Raw genomic sequence first — 19714 nt, 5'->3', positions numbered from 1 at the left:
GACTGCACAAAGGCCCTGAGGTCAAGCCCCAAGACAGGCAAAAACAAAAATTACATACAATACAAGCATAAATACACTATTACATAAATAAATTTATTCCAATTGGTGACTGGTGCTAGTATGCCATAAAATGTGATTTTATCTCTACACGTTCTGAAGCAGATCTATTTAATCTTTATGATCAATGTTATATTGCACTATATCCCTAGCCTTAGTTGTTCCAAGATCAATACATATTTTTGCATACATCTTTATAACTCTCCAGAGATGCCCAACTATGCAGCACTCTAAGAACAACTCTGGGTGTCCATTGCCATTTCTTCCGTACAGAAGCTGTGTATGCGTTTATTTTAACACTCAATGATGTAATTTGAGGAAAACTGCAGTGTTATATCTTCAGTTGTCAAAAGAATACAGCTAATAGACTCTCCAAATATAGCAGTTCTACAACTTCCTACAGTCAGTAAGAGAAAACCTTAATGTGGAAAGTAGTGTCCATTTCTGATGTTAGATGGTACCACAGGAGAAGTGAGGTATTGATCTATCAACATCCAGTAATTATTGTAATTTACATTACTTCCCAATTTTCAGTTTTGCAAGCAAACTGGATGATATAGATAAATGCATATACCATTTTAGTTGTGCATATATTCTTTGGATAGATTCCCAGGACAAAAATTATTGAGTAATAGATTTCAAACATGTTTAAGTCTATCAACTTATACTGTGTGGGTTGTCTGTGACAAATCATATAAATCAGAGGTATCAGAAATAAAGAAATAACTATTTGGCCTTTAAAGCTAACCTAAATCTTTATCCCAGATTGATTTCCGGAATAACTTATTTAGCACACAGAATGGCTTTGAAACATTCCAAAAGATAAACATGACCAATGGGATCGGTATTGTGTTTCTCAACACTGTTGTACCTAGAGGTAATATACATAATATCATATAAAAAGTTGGTGAAATCTAGTCTTGTGTAGGGATGAGGAGAATGATAAAAGATAAGGTAAAAGATGTGATTATAGTTTGACTAGCTTTACAAATATTATAAAGATTTTGTTGTTGTTGTTTTTTTTTATGTTGGTCATAGGGCCTGAACTCTGGGCCTGGGCGCTGTCCCTCAGCTCTTCAGCTCAAGGCTAGCGCTCTACCATTTGAGCCACAGCGCCACTTCCGGTTTTTTTCTTTTTGCTTATGTGGTGCTGAGGAATCTAACCCAGGGCCTCATGCATGGAAAGCAAACACTCTACCACTGAGCCACCTTCCCAGCCCCTAGTATAAAGATTTTGGATTTTGTCTTGAATGAAATTCCACACGTTAAGCAGACTTTGTGAGAAGAATAATGTAAGATGACTTATATAATATAATCATCAAATTTTTATTCTATGTAAAGAAGCAATTTTAGGAGGCTTGGTTTAAAGATAAAAAGACAATTATAAGGCTACTACAACATTAATCTGACATTTTTTGAGTTGTGACTCAATAAATATACACTTGATATACTTCTATTTTGGTATTTCCATCTGAAAATTCTTATGTAATAATCCCTCTGAAGCTTTGAAGTCATAGCTGAAAATACATTTTGTAAAACATTCAGTCAAGTTAAATAGATAGCTGTTTGAAAAAAGGCAAAACTTTACAAAACACTTTAGATCTTTTTTTAGTTTATAATTATATTAGACCTTCAAGGTCTGGGCTGAAGATTTTGGTGGTAAGATTTTCAGTGTTTCAACAACAAAGTTTATAGAACAGTTTCGTATACATTATACCCGGAATTAGTATTTAGCTGTAGAGACACTGGGACTAGTGACGTTTCTTCCTAGAATCCAGTTGTATTTATTCCCTACAATTAGTGGAGTAGTATTTCCTGTGTTTCAGAGCCTCACTTTGGGTTTTTTTATTTTTTGAGTCTTCATGCTGGCTTTCACAGATTTTTACAACCAAGATCTCCATTCCTTCTTAGAGGATCTTGATGTTTATATGCCATCAATTATCTGGGATTTGCTTTCCACTAGCTGCCTCAGTTCAACTTGATTCAATAAGGGCAATAAGGCCAAGAATATTTTCTTCAGCCTGCATCCATACAAACTCATCTTTTATTTTCTCTGTCTTCCTTCTCTGCAGTTGTAAAATTCCCAGCTCCGTGGAAATTTCAATGACAAATTGAAAATCCACGTATATGTCTACACTTTACAGTTGCCTCCTATTCAGAGTGCCTTTATATTTATTCTCATCATAGCCCTTTGAAACACTTTGCATAAAGAATCCTTTATCAACTATTTTCACCTTTCACCCCTTGCTTATAGAAGTGAAATTTGTGCTAGGGAGTACAATTTATCTGCTCTTACTTTCAGCCACCTCCTTTTACTACATCTCCACTGTTAGTAAAAAGCATTTGATTTAAGGGAATTTTCCTGCAATAGAATTTAACTCCTTCATTCATGCTTCCTATCAGGTTTTGGACTATAGAAAAAGAATATCAAGAAATCCATTGCAGACATTGATTTCTTACTTATAAAGATGTCCCACACATATGTGTCTTCTGAGAATATTTCTATCTTACATGTGGCAGATGTCATTAAAAGCCAGCATCATATTCAAACAGAAATAGTAGATTCCTTAGGATAATAAATTCAATTCAAAATAGCACATTATTCAAAGTGATCATTAAATCATTGTGAAACTTATATAGAAGGTATTACATGCTAGAAACAAAACATAGTTATTAGGTGTCTGTATGGCTATTAGACTTTATGCATAGGATACATTATTTTTCTTAAAAACAATCCTAAAATGGATATCACTGTGATTATTTTGCAGACGAGAAACAAAGTCTAATTGAATTTAGCATTTTGTCTCTAAGTTGTACTATTTTGGCAAATCAAAATCTGAATAACTTCTTTTCGACTGCAAAATCATATTTGTTCATTTGTTTGTTTGTTACTGTACTGCTTCTCATAAACGTGAAACCCTCTGTCCTGTGAGTTTGTCATTCAAAGCAGACATAGTAGATCCCGCTGGTTTGGGGCAGTGAAGCTATTACAGATAAACTCTTAATTAAGTTCTGGATCTACCACTAGCTATTTTACCCTTGGTCAAATGCATTCCATGTGAGTAAACTTTTCTTCTCATCTGCTTCTTGTATCTTATAACAGATCTCCACAAACTTAAAAACTTAGAAAAGCAGATGTTTATTGACTGATGGTCTCTTTGGTCAGGGCTCAGACGTAGCTTAGCAGCAACTTCTATTTACAAGATTCAAAAAGTTACAAGCAAGGCAAATTGATCTGCTGTCTCGCTGGGTTCACAATAAGAATGCAATAAGTGGCAAATAGTAACTAGAGCTTGGAATTTTTTTTTTTTTACAAATGTACTACAAGCAACAGAAACTCACTTCTTCACTGAAAAGAAAATGCAAATCAAAACTTTCCTTCTCTCTTTCTCCTCCAAAGAACCTAGGAACTAACATTTCTTTATACATAGCATGGCTAGGATTAGTGGGGAAGAGTCTTACAAAGGTTATAAAACTAGTCTTGAAGAAAGTGTTGAGTTTCTTCTGTTGATGTTATGTTTTGATTAGCAAATTTAATGTAGGGCAAAGGAAGCGTTTTTTCAGGGCGAGGTTGTTGTGGAACATGGAAGTTGCATTCGAATTGCCTGCAGTTAAGTGTTTGTAATGAAGGGTAAAGTGGAATGGATAAATTATTTCTTGGAACTCAGCCATTCATGTAACGGGGTTTTAAAGCATTCTGACAACAGCTAACCTAAAAATGTTAGGGAAAGAAGAAAGAGGTGTCTTTCTTTTCACTTTTTTATTTAAAATTCAATTCGAAAGTTGATTTTTCTAGGTTATATTTAGACATTTTAGGGTAATAGGGAGAGAAATCTTATCATCTCAGCACATTGGCATGTACTTTTGGTTTATACGTTTAAAAGTAATTACAGGGAAATGTGTGTATTTATAGTTGACTTTGACTTTCTTGCAATTATTTAATAAGGCAGGCTTTGCAATACTACTCTCATGATCTAAGAGCTTGTAATCTCTCTGGGGTCTAATTATCTCTTGATAACCTTGCCCCTTGATGACATCTGTATTGCTATTATAAAACATGTTTATTTTGGGAAAGAACATATATTTTGTAGTGTAATAGCATTAAAATGTCAAACTTGAGTGCTAACAGTGATTCGCCCAAGGAGCTTTCAGGAAAGATTAACTCAGGCAGTATATGATAAGCATCAGACAATCTAAGAAGCTCAAAACTCATTCTCTTAACAACTTTTTTCCCCTTCAGAAAGGAAAGCTCATGTCATTCGAACCTGGCTTCAATATCCTGGAATAGTGCTGTTTACATTTTCTTACTTTTAAAAACTTTTCCTGAAGGACACAGCCAATTAGGATGATACACAAAAGGAGAAGGATTAGCATGACCCAGGAACTGCAGCCATGTCCAAAGTAATACTGCTCAGAGCATGGGAGCTTTGGAATCAGAGTTCCTGGTTCAAGCGTTAAGGATTCTCTCTAGTTGAGTTCGCGAGCATGATTATTTATTTCTCTCAGCTTCAGTTTTCTGAGACCTAAAATGGGAACAACAGTGGAGTTCATAAAGGTATTGGTGGCACTCAAGAAGATACTATTTAAATACTTAGCATTGGGATAAAAATGCAATGGCTTGATATTTAGATGTTATTTTTATTAGCAAAGCAATCGTTAACCATTGTTGTCTTAACAAATAGGAATTATCTTCCATCTTTGTGCTTCTCATTGATGGGAATGAGGGTTGCAATGGGAAGCCAAAAGGGTGTCTCCTGACATCATGATGCAAGTATGATTATCTTTTATTATTTCTCTGGACCGTATGTCTTTTAAACATCAAAGGAAATTGACCTCTCATTCTATCATTTGGGGTAAGTGTAAGTGAAAGTTTCACTAAACCCTAAATCTAAGGATGTCATCAAAACCCTTATGAGATTCACTGACCTTTTCTTCCCTGACTGTGAATGAGAAGTAGAAAGATCAGCATTCAAAGCACAAAATATCATGTACAGTTATTGGATTTGAGCAACTCAAAAGAAGACAGTTTTTGAAGTGTACTCAACAACCTTCTCACACCAGCATTGCTAAGGGTCAATCAACATAGAACTGCATTCTTGTTGAGAAATAGAGAAAATAAATAGCCACAGAGCTATTAAAGGAAATACAATATTAATAGCCACCATATAATTTCATATGTGTGTCTATACACAATTTTATATTTGTGTGTGTATATATATAGATGTATAGACACACACAAAATTACATAGTAGCTATTAATTATATGGTGGCTATTAATATTGAAATCTATAATATTATGTATGTGTGTGAATGATTTTTATCACATATATACATGTATGTATATATAAATGTATGGATGTGTATATATGTATGTGTGTGTGTTTGTGAGTGTATGTGTGTGTGAGGTAACTATAGTCACAAGCTGGGAAACCTATGCATTGAATGATAACCTCAGACTTCTAAATATAAGACTCAAGGAAGATATCAAATAGTATAAATCCTTAGAAAGCCAAAATCAAAGTTGAGCAAAATAAAATACCAGGAAGTAGGTATTGGGAAGGGGTGAAGCCAAGGGGGAAGGGTTAGGCAAATAAAGAGAGAAGAGGGGAAAATGCACAAAAGAATCCAATATATAGCCTACAAAATTAAGAAGGGGAAAGGGGGGTGAAGGAGAAGGGATGGCTGGGAATGTTCAAAAGTTTTATATTGGTTAAGATATATATATATATTATATTTATAAACTGCTTAGTTTAATGGCAACTCATTTATATAACTACTTAAAAATAATAGTAATTTTTACAGAATAGCTTCAATCATTAGAGGCAGTAATATATTTCAGTTGAAGAAATTCAGTGTGAAAAATGGTTCCACTTATTTATATATTTGTATCTTTTTTAATATTAGGTTTGAATATCATTTCAACTAGGTTAAAAAAAATAGCACATTAACTATATCCAGAGACTACAGAAAGGAGATGAGAACATCCAGGCAAAGGGAAAACAATACAGACAAAACAATAGCAACAAAATTTGTTTTCCAAAAACTGGAAGTAAAGAAATAATTTTATTTTTGAGAATTGTATTAGCCAAAGGAAAAAAACTAGTTAATGACAGATTTGACATAAATCTATTATGTATTATTATGTATCAACCAATAAATAATTCACGAGGAGTATTAAAAACCAGAGTAGAGAATGTAAATTGACACTTGGCAATAGTTTTGCAGCTTGCAATGTATTTGCTAGCATTGTTTGTTACAGTGTTCCTCTACTATAGAAAACTTCATCAAAAATTCCAAAGTAGGTAACATATAAAACACAGCTGAGGAAATCACCTGTGTAAGCCCTGGCTGAAATGAACTTAGATTTTAGATGATCTCAATGAATGCTACATTCAGAAGATACTATTTCTCTCAAATAAGACCGACTTAATCATGTTCCATTATTGTTAATGTTTAATGAGAAATTCTGCCACATAATTTTATGAAATCTGACAAATATCATAAGAATTTTTCCACAAAGTTGACAGCTACATTCAGACAGAAAGCAAAATCAGCCTTGCAAAGCACACTTATGCAAGGCATGGAGGATCCAGGATTAAACCCTGGTTTGCATCACTTTCCTGATAGATATATTTCTTCATTAGTATTTAAGGTTATATTTCAAGAGTGGCTGCTTTTTATTCTGTAAATAGATGCATGAGCAACAATCACAATAGTCACTATGCTATAAATAATAAAATAGTATATAAATAAGAAATTAACAAGTAGCAAATATTCATGAAAAATAAGAGAGAAAATAATAAAAAGTAATAAACCTACATTAAATTTGCATATTGTGGTTTAATAATCTTCAGAAAATTTTCCACAGGGAGTTAATATATTTTTTAGCTTTATTTAGATTACTTCAGGCAAATGACTTAGATTTATTTTGAATATTCCAGGTTAGTGATTTTCCACTGGAAGTATGAACAATAGAGGAATAAGAGGCATATGCTAAATAGCTTACCCTAAACCCATGTAATCAAAATGTTAGTATCATTCATATTGGTACATATGGCACAAACATAGAAGAGCTAGAGTTTGTGAAGACTGAACTCCAAACTATTGATTTTTGTCTAAACCAGAAAATATTATCACAGTGAAATTGATAGCTAAGCCATCATTGATCTCACTGGTACATTCTGCTTTCTCAAATGTTGAATAGCTAAAATGGGCATAGTAGGATAAAATGGAATTAATTTCTGACTACTGTAGGCATTGCCAAAGTTATCTTTCGCTGCAACTGAGTATATCCACATCATTTAATTATTTTAAGTATTGTGTCTTCTGCTTGACTGAGTTATGAATGTGTGTGAATATGTACTATTTTTAAATAATATGTATCCACTATTTCAGTATCACAAATTTTATTTCCAACCGTATTCATTATTTTAGCAACCATGAAATAATCACATGAGTTTTTTAAAGGTTTATATTAACAATTAACTTCTAGTTCTAAAAAAATCTCTAATTGGTTCCTTTTGGAAACTTGGATGATTTTATCTTTTCATAATTCTCATATACTTATTTTAAAATTTCACATTGTCTATCCCCTATTGTCTTGCAAACATGAATTCTCCCATGTAGCCTTAGATAACAATCCTGGATTGTGGGTTTTCTTTGGTATATACTTATTTTGTCTGCTACAGCTCATTCAGTATGTTTTGTTTTTTGTTTTCCCCCCAGGAATCCTGTTTATTTAATTTTTTTACCCCTCAGTTTCTGGAGACATCTTTAAGAAATACTTTTACATTTATGTCTCTACAAACGCCCTACAGGGATTTCTATTTTCAGGCCAATATTAGATTAGTTCCTCGGTTTGGGGTTTTTACACTGCACGAATGATTTGAGGTTCCACACACGTGTGGTTTTGCTTGATGTTCTGATTTCTTGTGAGGATGGTTTCCATTAGTGGCTCTTGGGTATGGCTTACTACCAGGCCATAATCCAAGGCTGGTAAGTGGAGACTTTTGGATTCCAATGACGTAAAAAAAAATAGCATTGTTCTAAATTGTGCGTATTTATGTGAAGATTCCATGTCAAACGCACAGTACCCACCCTGCTAGGGGTTCTACACTCTGGTTTGCTTTATTACCAAAACTGAAGGAGTTATATTCATGGCTGAAAATAGATCCACAACACTTATTACCATTAAAATGCACCAACATGTTTGGGAACTCCAATTATTCCAGATTCCCTTATAAACGCCACTGGGCCCTGAACTATGCTCTAGGAATTCTATTTGGCATCCGGGACTTCACACCATGAGTAGCCATTCCATCCAGCTTTGGTTTATACCAGCTACCAAATATTTATAATATTGATTCTGGTTTTGAGCAAACACATTCTTTATGAGTATTTTTTTCCTTTTTTAATTTATTCTAAAGTTCATAAACAGAGGAGTTACAGTTACAAAAGGTAACGAGTACATTTCTTTTTAAACATTGTTACACACACACACACACACACACACACACACACACACACACACACACACACACACACACACACACACACACACACACACACACACACTTTCTCCCACTTACCATTCCATACTCCCACTCCCAAGTTGTAAAGTTCATTTCCAACATAGTGGCTAGTGAGTATCATTGTAGTTTCAATTCCATTTCTACTTTGGCTCTAAGGATGTGAGTCTTTGTGTTTCTGGTCTCTAGTTATTTCTTCCTTCACATCTTTTTTTTTAATTATTATCTTCAGATGCTATCAAATAGACAGTATTAGGCTCAGTAATTGAGCTATGGCATCTCTTCAGTATTGAATTTTGACAGTTCTGGTAAAAATATGAATTATTTTTCTGTCATTGCTGTGCTTTGGATGAAGAAGATAATATCAGTTTAAAAAGGAATCATGGATATTTTTGAATATTATTTTCAATAACAAGATGTGTCCTAATTTAGCAGCTCCTAATATTGAATCTCAAAGGGGTGACATGATTTAAGTTTTATTTAAATTGTGCTCAGATAATTTTTTAGAGGTTCTCTATTCAGTTCACTGTGTTTTCCCCATTTAAAAAAATGTCTGACTTTATTTCTGTTTTCCTCATTGGAGTTTAAGAAATTAATTATTTACTTGCACTGGTATTTTTGCTCTTCACTTGTATATTTTGCTATAATTTTTAAATAATTAAGTATGTACATTAATTGTGCCATAAGTAAGGCTGTAATTAAGTGTAGTTTATGATCATGGAGAGACCTGGGTTTTCTCATTTCCTGCAGGAAAATTGGAAAGAGCTGGTGGCAATTTTTTTCAATTCCTTCAGGTCCTTCCTCTAACCCTTGACACTCCATTATGCTATGGAGTAACACACAATCTTCTCCCTTAACTTTGCATAGACTCACAGATAATCTTGCCTAGCTCACATGTAGCACAAGTTAATATTTTTTGCTTACAAATTAATATTTCATTGTTGGTATCCCTCCTCTGTGTTTGTATGTGTGTGTGTAAAGACAGCAGTATGAAATCACAGGATCAAATAGGTCAAGAATAATCGTTCTTTTAGCCCTTGTTGATATCAGATAATCAAGTTACATGGTTAAAATTAACTTTAAAAATAATCTGGAAACAGTGACTGGGAAGATGGCTTAGTGGTAGAATGCTTGCCTTGCATGCCTGAGGCCCTGGGTTCGATTCCTCAGCACCACATTAGCAGAAAAAGCTGGAAGTGGCTCAAGTAGTAGAGCACTAGCCTTGAGCTGAAGAACTGAGGGACAGGGCCTAGGTCCAGAGTTCAGGCCCCATGACAGACAAAATAATAATAATAATAATAATAATAATAATAATAATAATAATAATAATAATAATAATCTGGAAACACACATCTTTAAACTTCATAATATGTAGAAGCATGTGAAGCTGGTGTGTCTGTGCCTGTTTGCCTCTGATACAACTTACAGTCAAAAAGCAGGAAAAAGATAGGCAACCAGTGGCTCATACTTGTAATCCTAGCTTCTCAGGAGCCTGAGAACTGAGGATCATGGTTCAAAGCCAGCCTGGGTAGGAAAAGCTGTGAAACTCTTATCTCCAATAAATCACCAGAAAAGCAGAAGTGGCACTGTGGCTCAAATAATAGAGTGCTAGCATTGAGCTGAAGAGCTGAGGGACAGTGCGTAGGCCCAGAGTTCAAGCCCCATGGCCAACCAAAAACAAAACAAAACAAACAATCAAAAAAAACCCAAGGAGAAAAAATAGAATGTATAGAAGGACCTAAAGTATTTCAGTGCTATTTTAGGACTTTTCTATGAATGTCATCACTTAGACTAGCATGAAAATTTAGAAAATAGTATACTAAATTCACAAAGAAGAAAACTGAGTTCAAAGAGATTAAATAATTTTCTCAAAGTTATGTAAAATTACATTTAACTGCTCTGGGGTTTGAGCCGGGTTACAAGGACTCTAAAATGTTTCCTCTTTCCATTATATACAACTGCCTGTAAACTGTATATCAAATACATCGTGTCTGAGCACATTAGACTTTCATGAGAGATTGTGACCACTCAATTTCTTCTGGAAGGGTTACTCTCTGATCTTCACTAGGTGCTTTATTGTCCATTGAGAAGAGTGAATCAAGCCCTCTGAATTTAGACATAATAACTACATATTGTTCCGAGGATCCACTAATTTCTAAAAGGTATGGATCAGGTTTTTCCATATTTCCACATAAAGCATTTTATCCTGGCATAACCCTTCTGCTTACACTGATTGGATAAGCTCTTTCTCACCAGGTTCTTATTACAACTCTTACCCTCACAGACAAAATTTCCAAGGTATTTGACATGTTTTCTTTATTCTGATCAGATCTTTGAGTCTATACTAAGTTATTATGAATGACACTGTCCCTTCCACCCATTGGTTTTCTTCTGGTTTTCTTCCATCTATTTAAAGGGTTTTCAGACCAAAGCCCAGGGTCAACTCAAGTTTATATCACAGAGGTAAACAGCAACTTATTACAATAATTGTTAACATTCAAGTACTTCCTCTACCTCTCCTCCACCTCCACCATCAGTTTGTCACTCCTAATTATTATGTTTTAGCTGTTTTTGAAAAGTAACAGAAGGCAATATAATTATTATTTTATAATGGTTATTTATAAATTAATGGCTTTTTAAATTAAAAAATGCCAGATAGCTAAAAACTAGAAAATATTGTCCAGAAAGCTACATATTTTTCCAAGCCTCCTTGTGCCTCCTTGAGCATTCTCTCTTAATTTGCTGATGTTTGTTCTGTTGTCTTTCCTGCATCTTTTGGTGTGGCTCAGAGCTCCAAATTCTTCTTGCCCATGACACTCTCCTGGTACCTTGTTCTTACTCGTGTCTTTTTTAAGAGTCCACATAATGTTTTCTTAATGATCCACCTTTTTGCTCACTAACATCTCTCACTAAAGAAAGCCCAAATGGAACTTACTATACTTGCACAAAATCTGCTGTTTGAAAATATGATCCATCTTGGTGAATGAAGCCATCTCTACTAATTTCATTCCTCTTAGTAATTGATGTGTTATCTAACATGGAGGGGAAACTTAGAAATCTTCCTGAAACAATTTCTGTTCTTAATCATATCCATCAGTAGACACTATCACTTTTACTTCCCGAATCTTCAGCTTCCTTCTTCACTGCCCCATTTGGCAGATATCAAATTGTTGCATGATCAGATTCCTATGGTCATCAAAGCACTGTTCCTTCCCTTGGTATTTTCTATCTTCCACCCATGATCTATTCTACTACAAAGAAATAATTAAATCTATAAATCAAATAACTCTTCCACTTAAAACCCTTCAGTAGCTTCTTATTGCTCTCAGCCTACAGCCAAACTCCATAAGATAACATTGACATATTGAGTTATCAGGAGAATGAACAATTACGCTATGCCTGGAAGAATGAGGAGACACTCAGAAAATTAAAGTAGGTGGGCAAGACTATAGCTAGAGCTTTTTCAATGAATAAATGATATATTTGATAAAAGATGAAAACTTCATAGCTGTTAAAGTTTATTTCCCTTGCTTTTAATGAAAACAAAAAATGTGGAATCTAGAGTATGACTAGTCTTAAATATACTTATGTAGGAATAGTCTTAAATATACTAAAAAGATTAGGCTGTTTATGTTACGCTTTTACATATAGAGGTATCATAATCATTTTGTCATCATCATCATCATCATCATGATCGTCATGATCATCATCATCATCAGGTTTATGGAGCATTTATTCTATAACAAGCCTTCTTCTAATTTTTAAGTGTCAACATATTTTAACCTTTTAAAATGCCCAGTGACAAGACACTCAAGGGAAGATGGTGGCCAATGTAGCTTTAGTATAGGCAATATGAAATGTTCTCTCTGAAGAAAATGTTTAAAGAATTTCTTAATGTACTATGGTCATTTGTGCATGTTGGTGATTCTACAAAGATGTGAATGATAAATTGCTATTTCCTAAAAAAATCATTTTCTGAGTTCAGTTTTATAATTACTCCTTATTATGGTTTTGATTGGCTTCAATTCTGTCATTTTGTACAGCCGCTGGAAGTTCATTGAACTCCGCCCTCACACCGCCTACGCAGGCGCTCTCCCCCGTAGCCACTCAGCTTCTGTTTGTATTATTTATTTTTTAGTTTGGTTCTCATTTTGTGTTTAGTCTGTCCTGGACTAAAATACTTCTTGTTTTTCCTGTATCACTGGGAATGTCGGGTGTCCACAATGGATAACCATTGGTAAGTCTTGCAAACATCTTTTTGCCCAGACTGGCCTTGAGTCCAATCCTTTGGTTTCTACCTGATAAGGAGGTAGGATAATAAACATGAAACCTCATGCCTGCCTGAAAATTACACTTATTTAAAATATATCTCTTCTTTATCATAGTCCCGATATCTTTCATTGTGATCAACTATTTCTTCCATTATTGTACTGTACAGACTTTTTGTTTGGATGTTTGTATTTGCAGCAGTAATTTCTACTTATCTTGAAAAGAATGGAATGGAAATAAAAGATTAAAATCACTAAGTTTTTACCTTCTATCATTACAGTATGGAAAAAATTAACTTTTCCTTTTAGATATGATAGAAGCAAATGTACATGACAATTCTAATCAAAACTACCTTCTCAGAAGTCAATATTCTTTTTTTTTTAATTGTATTTTATTTTATTTGAGAACATACTGTACAGAGGGGCTACAATTACATGGGCAGGATAATGCATACATTTCTTACCAAGCATTGCAGCCTCCTCCTTTGTTTACCCTTCCCTTCCCTTCCCCGCCTCCCCCCTCCCCCCACCCAATTTTACCCCCCTCCCCCCACCCAATTATACCCCCCTCCCCCCCCCACACCGACATTGTAAAGCTGGTTTTGACATGACATTTTGTACTTCTCATTGTTGCAACAAGTCCACCTGAATCCTTAAACGACTTGTTTGTCCCCATCTCCTCCACATGTTATACTGACATCAAATATAGTGAAAGCGGGGGTTACACTGTGGGGGAGGGACATACAAAGCAACAAAGAAATAATCTTATAAATGCGTTAGAAACACATGCATGAAAGAAACGAAAACATTAAAATACATATTTAAGGGTTCATTTTCCTAACATCACATTATCTGACCTTTTCCGCTTGACTCATACCTATACTAGATATTGCAAATAAGGGAAACCATGGGACCTATGCTTCTTTGGGCCTGGCTTACTTCACTTAATATAATTTTTTCCAAACCTTTCCATTTCCTAACAAATGGGGAAATGTCATTCTTTCTGATGGAGGCATAGAATTCCATTGTGTATATATACCACATTTTCTTGATCCATTCATCTACTGAGGGGCATCTGGGAGAAGTCAATATTCTTAAGCATGAACATTAGTTAGAGAATACATTTACTGTCACTTCCTTCTAAATAATCTAAAATTTACACTGCATTCCCTAACTTTATACATATATATATGTATATGTATAAAAATATACATATGTATGTAGATGTATGCATATATCTATAAATATGTGCATATACTCATATGTATATGTGGGTACATATATGTAGATGTGTATATGCATGTTTATGTGTATGCATACATATATGCTGTACAGATGCAAAAATGCACATATAGTGCTTACACATACACATACATCATGTACGTATAATTAGTATACATATCTATCATGTAGATAGATTGATGAGTGATTGATAGGTTGATAGATGTAGATAGATAATATGATAAATCAATATTGTATACACACATGTGTGTATTTTTAAACAGACTGTAAATATTCTACAAGCAAATTAAGTCCAGAAATGAAGGGAAGTCAACTTAAAATTTTAGATGGAACTGGGACTCCATAGCTACTCTTCACATATAGTGTTTTCTGCACTTGTTTAGTACCTTTCAATGGGCCATTACATTTCAGACATTCAGGTAGAGGTAAAAAAAAAATAAAAAAGTAAGAATGACAACAAAAGAAGCATAGAAATTAGCTGAGTGTTTATTCTGTGCAATGATGCACATCAAGGAATTTGGAAGGATCCAGGATGATAAGAAGTTTTCTACTTGGTCAGCAGGAGCAATGTGGCAAACAAAACAGAACAAAGAGACTTGGGTGTCAGTAAAACTGTGAAGTCTTTTAATGTGGACTCGTATTTCCTAACACCATATGTATTCAATGAAGTCAAGATATTTGATTGCAATTTGCACAGCGTCCATTTGCAAGTTAATAATTAGCCATCAGGAGAAATGACACTTTTCAAAACTATAATATAATATAATGTGTCATGCTAAACTCTTTTGGGAGTTAGATGAGTGGTTTCATTTTTGTTTCAGGGTCACAATTGGCTTCAATGTCTAACCTTGCCAAGCATTCCAGCAGAGGGGCTTTTGTGCAAAGCAAGTGTAGCACCAGGTCACCACCACTCAATCACTGCTCAATAGACTGCCTTCAGAAAATACAATGGGCCTTAAAATAATCCAAGGAAAACAGTGTGGGGCCGTTTTAACGGAAGGATTATCCCATCGAGAGCTTAAATTTCTCTACTCTCTACACTTATGCTCATATTTTAATTTACAGTCCATTTATAGGTTTAGCTGTTGGGTAATCGTGTGGCTCAAGAGACTTCTATTGCTTATAATATCTCTTTTGTATTAAAAAAAATTCTCTCTTCTTCCAGATAATAAAGTTCAACCGTTAGACTGTATCCCAACTGCCCTAAAGGCCTGATAGCAACTAGCCAATCAAATAACCATTTATTCTGTCATTTGGTTCAACAGACAGCATTTTAAAAACAAAAATAAAAACAGAAGCATTGTGTAAATTGTACCCAAACCAATTTCCTAATGGGACTCAAACAGACTTAACAATTTACTAAAATACATATAATTATTGGGGAGGAAATTAAAATTGCACTCACAAAATATTGTCAGTGGAAAAGATTGCTCCTAAGCATTGTTTTTAAGGTTAATTCTACTTGTGTGTATGTGTGTGATTAGTTGGAGATAGAGTCTTAGAAACTTTCCTGCCTAGGCTGGCTTCAAACTGTGATTCTTAGATCTCAGCCTCCTGAGTAGCTAGTATTATAGGTTTAAGCCTTTGTTGTTGAGTGGGTTGACTTTTTTTTATAACTAGTCCACCCTAAGTTACTGGTGAAGCCAGTGTGGTAATTCAACTTCTCTTTCAGGGACTAAGTGAATATATGTTTAATCTGGTCTGTGACCAAAGATATCTGTAGAGCTGTGAAGGAGTTGGACCTTGTCCTCCTCACAAGATATACATGAAGTTTACAGATAACTTTCTGACTATGTCAACACTAAGAAAGATAACAGACAGCTCACTCCTAAGTGACACTGAACTTCCTCAATCAACCTTGGTAGCTACCGTTTCCTTCATATTTATAAGATTTTTATTGCAATGGTTAAAACCATTTGATACTGTGCTATAGAGCTTAAAAATCAAACATCATGAGCAAAATGGCATAATTTGAAATGTTTTCTCCCTGAAGACATTACCTTCATTTATGATTTGACTCATTAAGTGGCATTTAATAATTTTTGCCTGGTAGTCAAATTTTATGTTACATTTTAATAATACACATTTTATGTTGTCTATCGTGATACTTAAACATGAACGACATCAATGGACAAAAATGGAGAACTGATTGAATTAAACATGTGGTTCAATAAAGCAAACTCTAAGACAGGGATTGAGAACTATCCTTACAAATATTCAGTGCTATATGCAAATGTTTAAAATAAACGCCAAGTAAATACAAAACCAAAACACTGAACCGAAAATAAACTTATGGTAAATCTATCAGCTAGCTCTTAAGACATTCTGTATACACGGCAGCTCATGGGTTAAATACCTTCCATGATTCATCTCAAGTTTTTTTCCCATCACTTTAGTTGGTAGTTGTTAGTATCTCAGTGTGGCCAAGGAGGAAAAGGCTTTGAAGATTCTCTAACTTGTGGAAGATCAAATAGCTACCAACTAGAAATCTAGAAAATGAGTAATGAAGGCTACCTTTCTCTGTTACATTTAGGTGGAGTACAATCTGATTGATATCCAGTTCTGAGGTATCCTGCTCCAGCTTTCTCTGAAACCTAGATCCCTTTCAGTTTTCTATGACCTTGCTTTCTTTTGCCTGTGGATCTTCACCTATGACACACTTAGTGCAAGGGGGTATCAAGACCTCACTTCTTCCCAGCTCAGAACACTTGAGTGCCCATACATCCACTGAACAGACAATGCTTAAAAACATGTTGGAATAATTGGGAAAAACAAATATATAAATATAAATATATATGGGTTGTGTGTGGATATATATATATATATATATATATATATATATATATATATATATTACTGTGAAAGAAATTTATACTAAAGACTAAACATTTCTCTTTTTCCCCATCTTTTACCATTTCTACCATGGGGAATTCCATGTTGACTGCTTTTCTTCCTCTGAAAGGCATCCCGCCATCTTACTGGGGCTCTTCTGCTCTCTACCTCCTGTCTCCCCAGCTGTCAGCTTTCACAATTTGTAGATGGCTATTATCGTTCTAGGCAATATATCCAAAAGAAGTCCAGGGTGTATTCTGCATATACCAAACTCTGCAAGACACTGTTTTGCTTTATTTTTGTTTAAGACAGAGAATAACGTTTTCTAATCAATACACAAAACATCAGAGCACACCAAAGTTTTGACTGTTTTCTTTGTTGCTGTTAGTTTATATGCTTTGTTCATTCATACACAATCACTTGTCTTCTGTTTTGTTGACACAGTGGGTGAAACAACACTTGCCAGTGGAAAGTCTCGCAAAGTTGCTAGAGTACTCTCGACAAAGATGGGTAATTTTCCATTCTCATCCACGTTACAGCATTTCATAGCAGCCAGCTCAACCTTCTTTCTCTTATGCTTCTTTCTCCTGGGGATGGTGTAAGACTTCTTTCTTTTCTTAACACCACGAAGTCTCAACACTAGATGAACAGTGGACTACTTTTGAATGTTGTAGTCAGATAAAATAGGTCCATCTTCCAGTTGCTTACCAGCATTTTTTCTGATCAGGAGAAATTCCTTTCTTACCCTGGATCTTGGCTTTTACATTTTCTATGGTATCCAAGAGTTCAACCTGGAATGTGATGCTCTTCCCCATAAGGGTTTTGATGAAAATATGCATGCTGGTGGTCATTCCAATCCATCAGAAAGTTGACCCTTCTCTTAACCTGTTGCTAGATCCATTCTGGAAAACTTCCTAAACAGCAGTAACTGCTCATTGTTTGATATATATGTAGTTTTTTTCCAAAGCCAGAGAGATATTTGTGAACTAAAAAATAGCCATATTTAATATCTATTATTTATGCATCTACTAAAAAGTATTGTAAAATACTTTTTATCTTAAAACAATTCTTACAGTTGATGTATGCACTGCTCCGAACTGCCACAATAATGAGTGACTCATGCTCATCCTTTGAAATAACTTTGGTCCAAATGCAAGAATCTGAGGGACTCTCTGATCTTACCCTGTCTTTTTTCTTTTTTAACCTAAAATTCTTCTTTAATCCCATTTTCATTGACACTAGTGTTGCTATTAACTTTCTTATGATATTCTTTTTTTAATTGTCAAGGTGATGTACAGAGGAGTTACAGTTACATAAGTAGGGTAATAAGTACTTTTCTTGTCAAACTTATTACCCCTTCCCTCAATAATCTCTACTTCCCCCTGCCACAATCCCCTGTCTTCTTTAAGTGTTTCCTTTGTATTTCAATTACTTTTCATTTAAAAAATTGAGCAAGGAATAAGAAAGGTAAGGACATTTCTGTTTAACAACAAACAAATCTAGGGACATGGGAGATATAAAAATAAGAAGACTATATATTTAATTTATTGTATAAAAATAGACGATGAAAGTGTGTCCTTTGGCAATAAAAGTAAAATTCAATCTAGTATTATGAATCCCAGAATAAAAATCCATTCAAACTCACCTATGTATGTGCATATGCAATCTATATGCAAGTCATTCAAACTAAGTGAAATCTTAAAGATAGACAATGTTTATGCTTCAATTATGTGTAAGAGGCAAATCGATTAACTCATATAAATTTATTGCTTATCATGTGTCATACACGATGAGAGTTTCTAAGATGGAAATATGTGCAAATTTTGCCTCACCACTAGGAAATCATATTTTCATTAAGAAAAATATACCTTGCAATTGATTTCAATCCATTTCTGCTTAAGTAAATTTCAAGATTTTACAAAAAGATGAATTTAAATCTGTCTTCCTTATACTACTCTCTATGGAGAAAAAGTACCAATTTTTATTGTAAAATATAAACATTTTATAAATGCATTCTCTAACTATTAAAAAATCCTACCTACAATCTGTACATTTTTATTAGCCTCTTAGAACTTGCATTATGTTTTAGAAGATGTTCAAAAGACATTTATAAACCAATGGGCCAGAAATATTAAAATATAAAGCAGTTCAGCTAAATTAAATATTTATACAACAACAATATATTTTAAACTCAGTATATGCCAAGAAATTTTAAGCTATTTATATGAAATTGTAAACAAAAGTCTTGCAGTTCTGCTAATGTGTGAAACCTAAAGATGTAAAATATTTAAAATGTTAGCAGGTTTAGTAGAATCCATTAAAACTACAGAATCTTGTCATACATAGAGCTATAGACCTTTCAAACACCCTGAAGACAAAATAGTAATAATAGTCATAATCATTTTCAGTGATGAATTATAAATAAAATTCACAGTTCCATATATTCTTTCATGGGTTCTAGAAATGTATATCTAATCACTGATAATTATCCACATAAGAAAATGGCAAATTTTCCTCTGTTCTTAAACTTTGTGATAATAGATAATCTGCCTTCTTTTTCAGAAATTAAATGAAGGAATTTTTTTTCTCAAATTAGTAGTGACCTCCCTCTACTCTACCTATTGTGGAAGTTTGACTAAAGATTAATTTTTACGATAATACATAAGAACGTATAAGTGGTATCTTCCATCCTAGAACACAAAGACCTCTCTTTGGCCCTTTAGGAAAATGTGTTTTTCTTAAAAATTAGTGAAATTGTCTTGCAATTTGAACTATATATGTGACTAG

The 19714-nt window shown here is 34.1% G+C and overlaps 1 pseudogene; it reads right to left on the bottom strand.

Annotated features, from left to right (window-relative positions):
• Positions 1-17343: 17343 nt before the first annotated feature.
• LOC138820741 (ubiquitin-ribosomal protein eS31 fusion protein-like) lies at positions 17344-17766 on the bottom strand (annotated as a pseudogene).
• Between the last annotated feature and the right edge of the window lie 1948 nt (positions 17767-19714).

This window comes from Dipodomys merriami, unplaced genomic scaffold, assembly GCF_024711535.1.
Source record: "Dipodomys merriami isolate MVZ:Mamm:240054 unplaced genomic scaffold, mDipMer1.0.p SCAF_9, whole genome shotgun sequence".
Lineage (NCBI taxonomy): Eukaryota > Metazoa > Chordata > Mammalia > Rodentia > Heteromyidae > Dipodomys > Dipodomys merriami.
This window is presented reverse-complemented; position numbering and strand designations above follow the sequence as displayed.